General features: G+C 41.9%; 1 long non-coding RNA gene across 1 annotated transcript; it reads right to left on the bottom strand.

The window, feature by feature from the left end:
* Positions 1-552: 552 nt before the first annotated feature.
* LOC145660287 (uncharacterized) lies at positions 553-3,040 on the bottom strand. Its single transcript, XR_014126535.1, has 3 exons — positions 2,746-3,040; positions 2,521-2,588; positions 553-1,135 (listed from the first exon to the last, which is right to left on the bottom strand). It is a non-coding gene; the product is annotated as an uncharacterized LOC145660287 (long non-coding RNA).
* Positions 3,041-12,380: the final 9,340 nt, after the last annotated feature.

The raw sequence follows: 12,380 nt of genomic DNA, 5'->3' as shown, positions 1-12,380 counted from the left end.
CTATGACCAGCCTACATATAAACCCTTTCACACCAAGAACTGAACCCGAGTCGCCTGTTTGGGATAAAAGGTGATTTTCACATTTGGTGTTTTTGCTCGAGTCTGAGTGAGACTGTTTCCATGTCACTGATCTGGTTTCACACTGTGTACAATTCTGCAGAACCATCTGCTCTACTTTGGAGTTCAACCTCGGTCCTAAAGAGAAAGTAACAGACAGTGACATCCAACAGCTGTCAGTGAACTGCACCACACACACCTTCATGATGTATGTGGTTATCAGTGGGTATAAACAGAAACCACAACTCTCTGTCCTGCTTTGGCTCTTTATTTATGAAACAGCAATAGACTCTCACAGTGGAAGTGATGTGTACAGACAACGGACGGCATTTGACTATAAAATGACCTGCTTAACATAAAAATGTGCTACAATTTAAAGATTAAATATCCGAAAATGCTTCAACAGAGATACACAAATAAAATGAAGAAAAACCATTCTGATGAAAAAATCCATAATGTAATAAATATAATAAATTGTTTTTATTATTGTGCAGACATATGATACTTGTAGGAAATGATACTTGTAGGAATCACAATTATAGTTACAGACTGAAAACATTTTAATTGACGTTTACAGCATTTAACATTTAGATTTAGCAGTTAGCCTCCTTTCCCAAGTAGAAGATAAAATCAAAAGGAATGAAACACAAGTACTCTGGTTCTTGGAGTGGCTACACTGTAATATTATCAGTCTTAGTCCTGCCCCTGTCACTGTTAGTCCTCCACCTACAATTCCTAACTTATGCCAGTCTGAAACCACACCTGGAGTAACTAATTAGCAGTTAATTAGTAATTACCAATAGATACAGCAAATTATACAAAGACAGCACTGAAACCAAGACAGAAGAACATAACAGTTCATTGGCTAGATACCATACAATAAAAGTCTGTGTGTGTGTGTGTGCGTGTGTGTGTGTGTGTGTGTGTGTGTGTGTGTGTGCACGTACACTCGTGTGTGAATTTAAGTTTGTTAATTTAGTTTGATCCTGGCGTATTCTGTATTATCTCCATTATCCATTTCTCTGGGTGCTGGTCTGGTGGTGTTAATATGGGCTACAGTAGAATACATCACATCATCCTGCAGAAAATATCAAAATTACAAAATGTTAACACACACGCATACAGAATAATGCCCACACTGTTGTGTGGTTTATTACAGTTATTAATACATAACATATTGAAAAAATATGTTGCATTTATACAACAGTAAAATACATTATAATACAATACTTGGGTTTATAATAAACTACATTACAGTGTTCCTGTAGAAAACCAAACAAGGCAAATGAGACAACTTATGTACACATTAACGCACACATCCGCATATGCAGATGTGTTTACACCTAGACCCCTGCTCTATACCTACACATAATAGGCTTCCATTCAATCTGATTTATATTCATTCACAAACATGTAATCAATCACTAGCCACTATAAAAAAGGAATAACCAGCATTCACCTGAAGTCAGTCTTTACTGTAATAGGTGCACCTATCTTACAGGTGTGCACCACTGTTTATTGGGTGACCACTGGAGCACTGCTGAGTGGATCCTACCTGGATGGTGGACCACTGTCAAGGAACAAGTGTCTCTGCAGTGGTAGTGTCTTTAGGGCATGTATGAGTGTGTAACAAGAACAGCAGTGTGTCTGGAGTTTATACACAAGCCTGAGGAACTACACGCAGCTAGAAGATAATGATGTAGTGTAAAGGTGATCCTAATAAAGTGGCTGAGGAGAGTAACCACATACATACATCACCTGCCCTTTTTAAATACTAATGATAAATGTACGTGGATCACTTTTTCTTTAATTAATGAGTTTTTACTGGCAAGATCTTGAAAATTAGTCAGACCGAAGGTTTCTTGCCTCGTTCTGGTGCCACTTAAAGGGATTGGTCGGCACAAAATAAAATGTTCATTATTTTCCCTTATACCAGATGGCCAGGATAACCCTGTTTGCATGATGCAGTGCCCATCATCTCTAGCAGAGCCACATGCTGCAAAAGTCTTAAGTGAATAACTGTCATGCTGGTGAACCACAGCACATTAGACAAATAACAGTTAAACTACAGAATATTAAACAAATAATAACTGCTCTGTTAAACTACAGAATATTAAACAAATAACTGCTCTGTTAAACTACAGAATATTAAACAAATAAGAACTGCTCTGCTGAACTACTGCATATTGGATGATGTCAAACTGTTCATCACAATTTAGTATTCGGAATCAACTGTGTGCAAAGAGACTGTAGTGAAGTTCTCTGTGTACACAAGAACCCTTAAAGTTCTTCCATACTCTCAGATACACACAACCTCTCACCAGTACCTGCATGCCTTTTTCATTGGGTTTAACATTCATGCAGAAACAGTCAGATTCCTGATCCAAGCTTTGGCACTGTAGAACAGATCTGTGTACTGAATCAGAGTTCACTGATATTATAACATGGATGTGTGACACTCACCTGTGTCTGCTGATCTCTCCTCTGTCCTGTTTGTCCCTCTCTGCTCACCGTCTGTTCACATCTCTGAACTACAAAATGAACTCAGTGTGAGATGGATGTGGATAGATATGTATGTATGTATGTATGTAAGTATGTATGTATGTATGTATGTATATATGTATGTGTATGTGTGTGTGTGTGTGTGTGTGTGTGTGTGTGTGTGTGTGTGTGTGTGTGTGTGTATACCTCTGTATCTCCAGCAGATGACTCCTCCTAATCCCATCAACAGCAGTAAACCCCCCACACCAGCTAAGATGACATGACGTGTGTATACTGGAGAATTGTCTGCATTTCCTGCATGTGGGAATGTAGGAAGCAGAATTAAAATTTGATGTGTTATTTGTCACTTTTAATATTATATTGTATGAATTTCATAACAAGCATTCAATGCAAATGTTTTTTTGGCACAAAAACAAAGAGGATGGAGCATGAATGAGTCTCTGTATTGCTACAATCTGAAATTACAAATTTTGGCATTATACTTGACTGAGAGTTGACAATATTGATATTGATTAATATTGATAATATTATTAGTAATTAATAAAAGTTGACATTGTCAATGTCATTAAGACTACATTTGTTCTCGGAAAAAAACCTTTATCCATTTTCAAATGTTATTGTAGTAGTAGGTTTAGAATGAAGCTGTTGGACTTGTTTTGTCAGTGTGCGCTTGAGTTCCAGGCATTTGTTAGTGTCTCTCTCTCTCTCTCTCTCTCTCTCTATCTATCTCTATCTCTCTATCTCTCTCTCTCTCTTTCCCTCATTCCCGGCCTAGCCACCCACTTCACCTCCTGTAACATCTCTGTTGTACTGGAATTGACAATCTTTCATTGTTATTCTACCAATCCCAGTGTCTGCCTTTGTCTGTCCCCATTCCTGTCTTTGTAACTGTCCCAATCCCAGCTGTGGTTTGGGTTCCTGTTATCCCGTATCCTGTGCTCCTACTCTCAGCCGGGCTCCCGTCCATCCCGCTGCCCAAGCTGGAACCCACTCGTCTCCTGTCCAGCCTGCTGTCAGGTCTCTGGTTGTGGTACAAAGTCCTGTTTCCACCCCTCACCCGATGGACTTTCCCCTTTTTTTTCCTCCTTTCCCACCTGTCCTTGTCCAGATTCCCCAGACCCTGCTGTGTGATGCCGGGCTCAGGCTCCCTTGTCAACTGTTATGCACGTCAGGAGCCCCGTGTTAAGGAGGGTGTGGGTGCTACTGTAACACCCCTCACCACCATCACACAGGAGCCCCGTGTTAAGGAGGGTTTGGGTGCTACTGTAACACCCCTCACCACCATCACACAGGAGCCCCGTGTTAAGGGGGGTGTGGGTGCTACTGTAACACCCCTCACCACCATCACACAGGAGCCCCGTGTTAAGGGGGGTGTGGGTGCTACTGTAACACCCCTCACCACCATCACACAGGAGCCCCGTGTTAAGGGGGGTGTGGGTGCTACTGTAACACCTCTCACCACCATCACACAGGAGCCCCGTGTTAAGGGGGGTGTGGGTGCTACTGTAACACCCCTCACCACCATCACACAGGAGCCCCGTGTTAAGGGGGGTGTGGGTGCTACTGTAACACCCCTCACCACCATCACACAGGAGCCCCGTGTTAAGGGGGGTGTGGGTGCTACTGTAACACCCCTCACCACCATCACACAGGAGCCCCGTGTTAAGGGGGGTGTGGGTGCTACTGTAACACCCCTCACCACCATCACACAGGAGCCCCGTGTTAAGGGGGGTGTGGGTGCTACTGTAACACCTCTCACCACCATCACACAGGAGCCCCGTGTTAAGGGGGGTGTGGGTGCTACTGTAACACCCCTCACCACCATCACACAGGAGCCCCGTGTTAAGGAGGGTGTGGGTGCTACTGTAACACCCCTCACCACCATCACACAGGAGCCCCGTGTTAAGGGGGGTGTGGGTGCTACTGTAACACCTCTCACCACCATCACACAGGAGCCCCGTGTTAAGGGGGGTGTGGGTGCTACTGTAACACCCCTCACCACCATCACACAGGAGCCCCGTGTTAAGGGGGGTGTGGGTGCTACTGTAACACCTCTCACCACCATCACACAGGAGCCCCGTGTTAAGGGGGGTGTGGGTGCTACTGTAACACCCCTCACCACCATCACACAGGAGCCCCGTGTTAAGGGGGGTGTGGGTGCTACTGTAACACCTCTCACCACCATCACACAGGAGCCCCGTGTTAAGTGGGGTGTGGGTGCTACTGTAACACCCCTCACCACCATCACACAGGAGCCCCGTGTTAAGGGGGGTGTGGGTGCTACTGTAACACCTCTCACCACCATCCTCCTCCCCATGTGCTCCTTTGTTTGTTTTTATTCCTCCACATGCTTTGTGTGGTTCATGCCCTCACACAGGGGTCCTGTGTTTCCCCTTTCACTTACCCCCGTCACCTGGGTCTAGTCTCACCCTCATTATTTACCCTATAAAGCCCAATCCAGTACAACCCCTAATGTGTTATTTTGCCTTAATCGCTTGTATTACCTTGTGTATGCAACATTAGCACAGTACGTTCATGTGTGCTTTCATTTTCATTAAAAACAAAAACGCATCAAACCAGGCTAAGTCACGCTTGCATCCTGCCCCACACTCGTTAAACCAATGCGTGTTACCTCCATTGGAAGTGGATGGACTGAATGTCTTATAACCTTTTGGAGACGTCATTGTAGTAGTAGGTTTAGTTGAAGCTGTTGGACTTGATGTGTCAGTGTCCACTGGAGAAGGATTTACAGGTTTATATGGAGCCTCTGCAAGAATAGAAAAGTGTGATCAATTATAAGTAATGAGGGTTCAGGGCTGTTATGTATTTAACATGTTTAGATTTTGTACTACAGAACTGATGTATGTACAGTTTGGCCAAGCAGACGTGTTCAGTTCTCTGTGTGTCAGTGGTGGTGATACGTTGACTAAGTCTGAAGCTGCAGGGCTCTGTAGGTGCAGTGTGTCCTTCAGTCATTTTCTGAGAGTGAATGAATTAGGGGCTCCTGGGTCGAGTCTCTCTCTCTCTCTCTCTCTCTCTCTCAGTTCATTTCAGTTCAGTAAGCTTTATTGGCATGACCATATACAACTATAGTATTGTAGTATTGCCAAAGCAGTATTATAACATGAACATTACACAACATTACAACCTTTGCAATTATGGAAATTAAGAATTCTGTTACGATAAAGAACTTGAAGAACTGTAATTGTTCTGAAATAATAATAATTGGAAGAAGTAAAAGGGAAGAAGTGAAAAGAAAGGAAAAAAAAAACTAATAAGGATGGAAAATAAAAAATATTTATAAAAAATAAATAGTTAGGTAACTTTTATAAACTGTGTGTGTGTGTGTGTGTGTGTGTGTGTGTGTGTGTGTGTGTGTGTGTGTGTGTGTGTGTGTTTGGGTGGGTTAATCACTGTCCCTCATCTTATGGCAGGCAGATATGTATCACCCAGCTAAAGCGCTGCTTTCCTTCTTTTCGCCCAGTAGGATAGGCAGTTTCAGTGTTAGACAGACACTTAAAGTTGGGGTGGATCGTCTCAGATTTTGTAAAGTAAATTTGCCATATTTGGATGAATTTTTCACATTCAGTGAGGAAGTGCAGCTCTGTCTCTACAGTGTCATATTTACATTGCTGACAGAGTCTCTGTTCTCTGGGCAGCCATGACATTTATATCGGCTGGTTTGGACGGCCAGGCTGTGTTCTCTGAGTCTGGACTTTGTCAACGTGGTTCTGTGTTTAATGTCAGTCACTGTGTACAGGTCGTCTGCTACAGTGTAATAATTTGGTTTGGTCTGTTTGTACTTCGGACTGGTCCTGATGTGTTAGTGTTAGTGTGTGTTAATGAACAGCACCAGCTGTGAGAGGAGACTCTTCTCTGCTCTTATTTTTCTTTTTCTTTCTATCTCTCCCTCTCCCCCTCCCTCCTTCTCTCTCCATTTATCCGTTTCTCTCTCTCTCTCTCTCTCTTTTTGGGAGTGAATGAATTAGGGGCTCCTGGGTCGAGTCTCTTCCTCTCTCTCTCTCTCTCTCTCTCTCTCTCTCTCTCTCTCTCTCTCTCTCCCTCTCTCTCTCCCTCTTTCTCTCCCTCTTTCTCTTTCTCCCCCTCTCTCTAGAGCAAATGAGAACAGTAGTAACTAAATAAGGAAACTAAACAAGTCATGTGTAATATGGGTATATAACTGACTAGAACCTAAACAGGACAGAAGACAAGAGTCATTAACTACAGGCATGAAATACAAATACAAACAGAAGCTGTAACTAGAAACAGACAGAAGTAGAACTGCAGATCCTGCTGCTGGATAGATTTTTTGTTTTATGTAGTACAGTAGTTATTGGTACAGATCAGTCACTATATGCAGTCAACAACATTTCATACATTAAATACACAAGAGGTTGGTTTACCTGTTACTTGGAGTTTGACCTCTATAAGATAATCACTGCTGATGCGACACCTGTACTGTCCCCCGTCCTCTTTAGTCAGACCAGATATGAATAGAGAGAAATTTCCTGGAGCAGCAACCAGCTTAATTCTATCAGTGTAATGGTTTGTCTGGTCAGTTGGGTAGATGGCATTAGATTCTTCTATAAAACTCCATCTGACGGTTTTTGGCTTGGCCAGCAGTTCAGTGCAGTAACAGGGCAGCAGGACAGACCCTCCCACGTATCCACTCAGCACTATGGGAGGATTCACAACATCCTTGCAGACTAGAGAGAGCAGAAACACTGACATGTTACACTACTGTTATGAAGTAACCTGTACAACCAGTGACATTATTCTGTGAACCATCATATGAAGACAAAACAAATCCATTTGTGAAATGTTTAACATCCTTTTGTTACAGAATTTATGCAAGTTTATGCTCTCTGTCACATGCATTAAAATATAAATGGATTAGAAGAATCTTGTAGAGTCAGTGGTTCTAGCCCATCTGGTGTAATACACAGTTAGTGTTAACCATCCTCCAACTCCAGTCATGGTCAGTGTCTGACCACTGAACCACTGCTGGCTGGATATCTTTCACTGTCAGAACACTCTCAACCTACCCATAGCACTGAATCCAGTAACACTGCTGTACCTGAACCACTCATACCAGTACAACACCCACTACCAAGCCTCCAGCACTGTAGTGGGACTGACGTGTGGAGAATGGTTCAGTATCCACATATAATGGGACATCTGTGGTCAGAAACTGACCAGTGATATCCTGCGTGCAGGGTAACACACAAACTGTGTAAGACACCAGGTGGACACAGTCTGTAATTATACCTACACATTCACTTATTAGAGGTACTGAAAGTGTTCAGTGAGGGCAGGTGAAATGTATGTTAGTTGTGTTTAACTCTTCTAGACTGGTGACAGAGGATGTCTGGTGACTAATATCTGAGGATAATGTGGTCCACATGTTAGATAGATAAATATGTAATGGTGTTTCTCTATTTTTAAATGTCCTGTTTTTGAATTTTAGTAAAATGTGATGTATGTGTGTCTAATAAAGTGTGTGGTGAATGTATTTATATTACATTTATATGTATGTTTGAAAAGCGAAGTTCATGATGGAGATCCACCAGGCGAAATCTACTTAGGAGATTTTAATTTGTCTGTGTTTCTGAATAATATTTTACCTGAAACATAAAGTTTGATGTCTTTGTGTTTATTCCCTTTAGTTTGACACCTGTAGTCTCCCTCATCCTCCTCAGTCAGGTGTGATATGAGTAGAGAGAGATTTCCTGGAGCGTGAGCAGTACCCAGCTGAAGTCTGTTTCTGTACTGTTCACTCTCACTGGAGAGGTCTGTATAACTGGAGTTTTGGTGTTTCTGCCAGGTGAAACTCTCAGGTCTGATTTGTGGGTCTGTGCAGGAACAGGGCAGTAGTACTGAGTCTCCTGCGTATGCAGTGATCTCTGTGATCTTCTGATGTTCCAGTGTACAGCCTGCAGAAACACACCAGTAGAAGACCTTCACCATCAATCCCCTCATGTGCATGTCCCAACATTTGAGTTTCATCTCTTTACTCTTTTCATCTCTTTTCTCTTTAACATGGCTTAACTATCTCAAGCACACAGAGATTTGTGATTGTTCAGAGTAACATTTACTATACAACCATGTACTGACTACTTACTTTACTCTGATTATTATGCTCTAGTCTGAGCACTGAATCCGATATGCATGGGTTATATGTAATTAGATATAACTGCACCACAATGACACATTGTGTTCAAGGTTTGGTTTACAACTGAAAGCAGCCCAATAACCAAATCTTAAATTCTACCTTACATGTTCAGGTAATATACAACACACACACGCGCACACACACACACACACACACACACACACACACACGCACAATTTTATTCTCACCACCTACTTTATTAGAAACAGTAACATCACCCATTGGCACTAGTGTCCACATGTGCCTTTAAAGTGCCTTTTATACGTGGTCAGAGATGTCGTCTCTAACTGAACTCCTATAGATGTTTTCAGTGTTTCTTATAAAGTAGCTACTGAGTAGATATTTGATGATCTACAGAAGTAGAGAGAAGGTAACACTCACCATCAGCAGCATGGAGCACAAGGAGCAGATAAACACACACCTGCATTCTTACTGAGTTACACACACACTACACACAGCTACAGCAGGACTGCTGATACACACCATACACACACTCTTCAGAACTACTCTACTGAATAATATGACAACTACAGTTATAGTGGAGAGGAAGTGCATTCAGATGAAGTTCTGACCAACGTCTATCCCCAACACAGACACACATAAGTAAGAATGACAACATTCTCACTCACATATATAGTGATCCTGTAGGGTTTAATACATTGTCATTTGGTATGTCCTCTTTCTTCTTTATCAGTCAGTGATCTAGCAGATAGTTTCACATCATAAGTGAGAACGTCATCATTGTAACTTGAACGTTTCAGTCCGTTGTCATAGAGACAAAATGTGATTGCCAGTGGGAGTGACCTAAAATGACCTCCCTCAGTGCTGTTTGGTCAGTTCATTTCTCTATAACACCCAAACTACTTCAACGGGTCAAAGGGATCTTTTCTATTACTAATGAAAATAGCAGGTGAAGCTAAACCTGCCATATTATGAGCAGAGTTCACTAAAGCCCTGCTGGTGGAGACTGAAGAGCTAGACTGCAGTGGAGAGGGGCCTAAAACAGGCTGCATGAGGCTTTAGAACAAGAAGACTTTAACAGATGATTAAAGGAGTATTTTACTTTCAGAGCATTTTTATTACCCACAATGCAGTCCATGAGAACTTAGTGAGGATTTGTTCCATTCATGTTCAAATTGAGTACTGGATCTTTCCATATTTGGTGGACAATTTGTCTGCATGATTGATGTCTTGTGCTTAGTAGCCAAAACTGGAGCCGGCATTGTAAGAATATCATTCCACCTCTAGGAATGTGAACTCTACTCACACCACAGATGTACTGTTGCTTTCAGCATCTACATATTACCAAAGGCCTGTTCCTGTTAGTTTTACTCTTAAAATGTGAAAAGAAACATCTTGCATGAGTTCACTCTTAATCTAATCTAATTAGTCAATGGCAGGTAAATTGTGTCTAATAGTCTATCTGTCTGCCTCCTGATTACTCACTACCGGAAGCAAATTTCCACATTTTTTGCATTCTTGTCTGTTCAAGTGAATGAACTTTTTTGCCAGGCAGATTTTACTCATGTGCGGTGTGACTGACACTTTACACTGAAAATTCAGTGTCTGATGCTGCCTTTAAATTTAACCTAAATAGGGGATGAACAGTGACCACACATTTATTCAGTGGTCTTGGATCTGGAAGCATATTGCTCAGCACTTCCATAGACATTACAGAAAATTTTAATTTAAAGACTCAACCCAACCAGCTACAAAACTGCGCTAAAAAAAAAAAAAAAAAAAACAAAAAAAAAAAAAAAAAAAAAAAAAACGCAAACTTACAAGACTTTGTACATAAATGCTTCATGAACTACAAATTCCATAACGCACTCATAAAGGTAGCTGAGAAATGTACACACTGAGAGAGACTGAGCTACAACTTCATTTATCATGACATGATTTTCTTGGTTGAAATGACATAGTATAACATATTCATATGTGTAGGCCAAACTCTCATCTATGAAGTCTTGATCTTGTTTGCCCCAACTGCTGTGGTCATCTGTGGTCTCTTGCATACATATTGTTATTTATCAGTTGTTATTCAGGACTGCAAATCACTCTTCTATGAGCTGTGGGTTCCTCTTGGATGTGGTATGACAGGGATGCTGCTCGTATGTGGTCACTCTTTGATTGGTCAGTGGTGGACAAACTCTGCTGTTGAACAATCAAGATTGTAAAGAAATTCTGAACCGTGTGGCGTTAATGCTGGAGCAGAGCTGAGAGTGGAGCTGGAGCAGAGTTGATGGGCTGAAGAGGTACATTTGGAGAAATCTCTCCCTTAGGCTTGTTCTTGTTCTCTCTCTCCCTCCCTCGCATTCCTGCCCTGGCCACCCACTTCATCTTGTCATGTTCTCTCTCTCTCTCTCTCTCTCTCTCTCTCTCTCTCTCAATGATCTGCACACTGTGCAGTTTTCAGAACGATAATGTGAAGCGGAGGCAGGACTTGACGCACATGTGTAAACGAAATTCTTTATTTCCAAAACAGGTAGACATAACGTCAAACGTTACTAAATGATGCAAACTAAACGGAACACCACAAAATGGCAGAAGAACGATCTAAGAACTGTGCAGAAACCAAAGAGTGATATAACGTTTGATACTAAGGCATCGAAACTCAGATCACACAGCGTCCCGGAGCTTGTATCAGTTTGTCGCGTCTACAGACCGGAGCATTCCCCGTTTCCCAGGCAACCTAGTAACTTCCGGGTTTTCGTCATTCTCTATGGGTCCCTGTCTCCTCCCCTTTGTCTCCAGCTGTTTCTAATTTATCCCTGATTATAGTCTTATAAAACCCCGTCCCTACGTATCGTGTTTGTCTGTTATTGTTTCTCATGACGCCGTCGTTAATATGGTTCTCTCGGTTGTTGGTTAGTTCGCGACGGTGTTGGTTGCGCTTTGTCATGGTAAGAGTGTTTGTCTTTCATTTAGTTTGTGATAAGAACCTGTGTTGCTCCTTACTCCTGTTTTGTTTGTTTAGATCTCATTTGTAGTCTCTGTGTTTGCCGTCTACGCAAGGATGAGGGTGAGACTGTTTCCTGAGTTTGGTACTGTTCTATAAGCTATAAAACAAATTGGAAATGTGGAAAATATAGAGGCTAAAAGGGAGAACAAATGTTTCATACCGTCAACCCGTTCTCTCCCTGTGTAGTTTGCAACATTTTACTATGCTGCGTTTTCATATAAAAAGGAAAAATGATTTTAAACAAGTTAATTCAGAAATTGTATGTCTAAACATTACTGATCATCAAAAAACCTATTAAAAAAATTAAATATGATGGCGGTGCAGTGTTATTTCTAGAGCTGCGCAGTTTTGAATCTATGGCTGCTATAATTTCTAAAAACCACCAGGTGTCGCTGTTTTGTCAAAAGCTTTCGATGCTTCGAATCCTTTAGCAGTACAATAAGGAAGAACCTCAAACGCTTCACAGGACTTCGTCTGCACATCATTGCCGATAAAAACACAGCTACAGCAGTAACGCTGCTACACATCTTATACACTCTACAAAACTACAGTGTACTGAACGCTCTGAAAACTGCAGATCAGACTACAGTCTGTCTGTGGGAATCACCACACAACTATGACCTGGAACTCTACAGCTCTCTCTGTAGAACTCCAATGAAATTCACCACCCACTAATGTCCATAGTAG

This window comes from Electrophorus electricus, chromosome 2, assembly GCF_041902795.1.
Source record: "Electrophorus electricus isolate QZ-2024a chromosome 2, ASM4190279v1, whole genome shotgun sequence".
In the NCBI taxonomy this organism is placed as follows: domain Eukaryota; kingdom Metazoa; phylum Chordata; class Actinopteri; order Gymnotiformes; family Gymnotidae; genus Electrophorus; species Electrophorus electricus.
The sequence above is the reverse complement of the archived record's forward strand: the minus strand, read 5'-3'. Positions and strand labels throughout refer to the sequence as shown.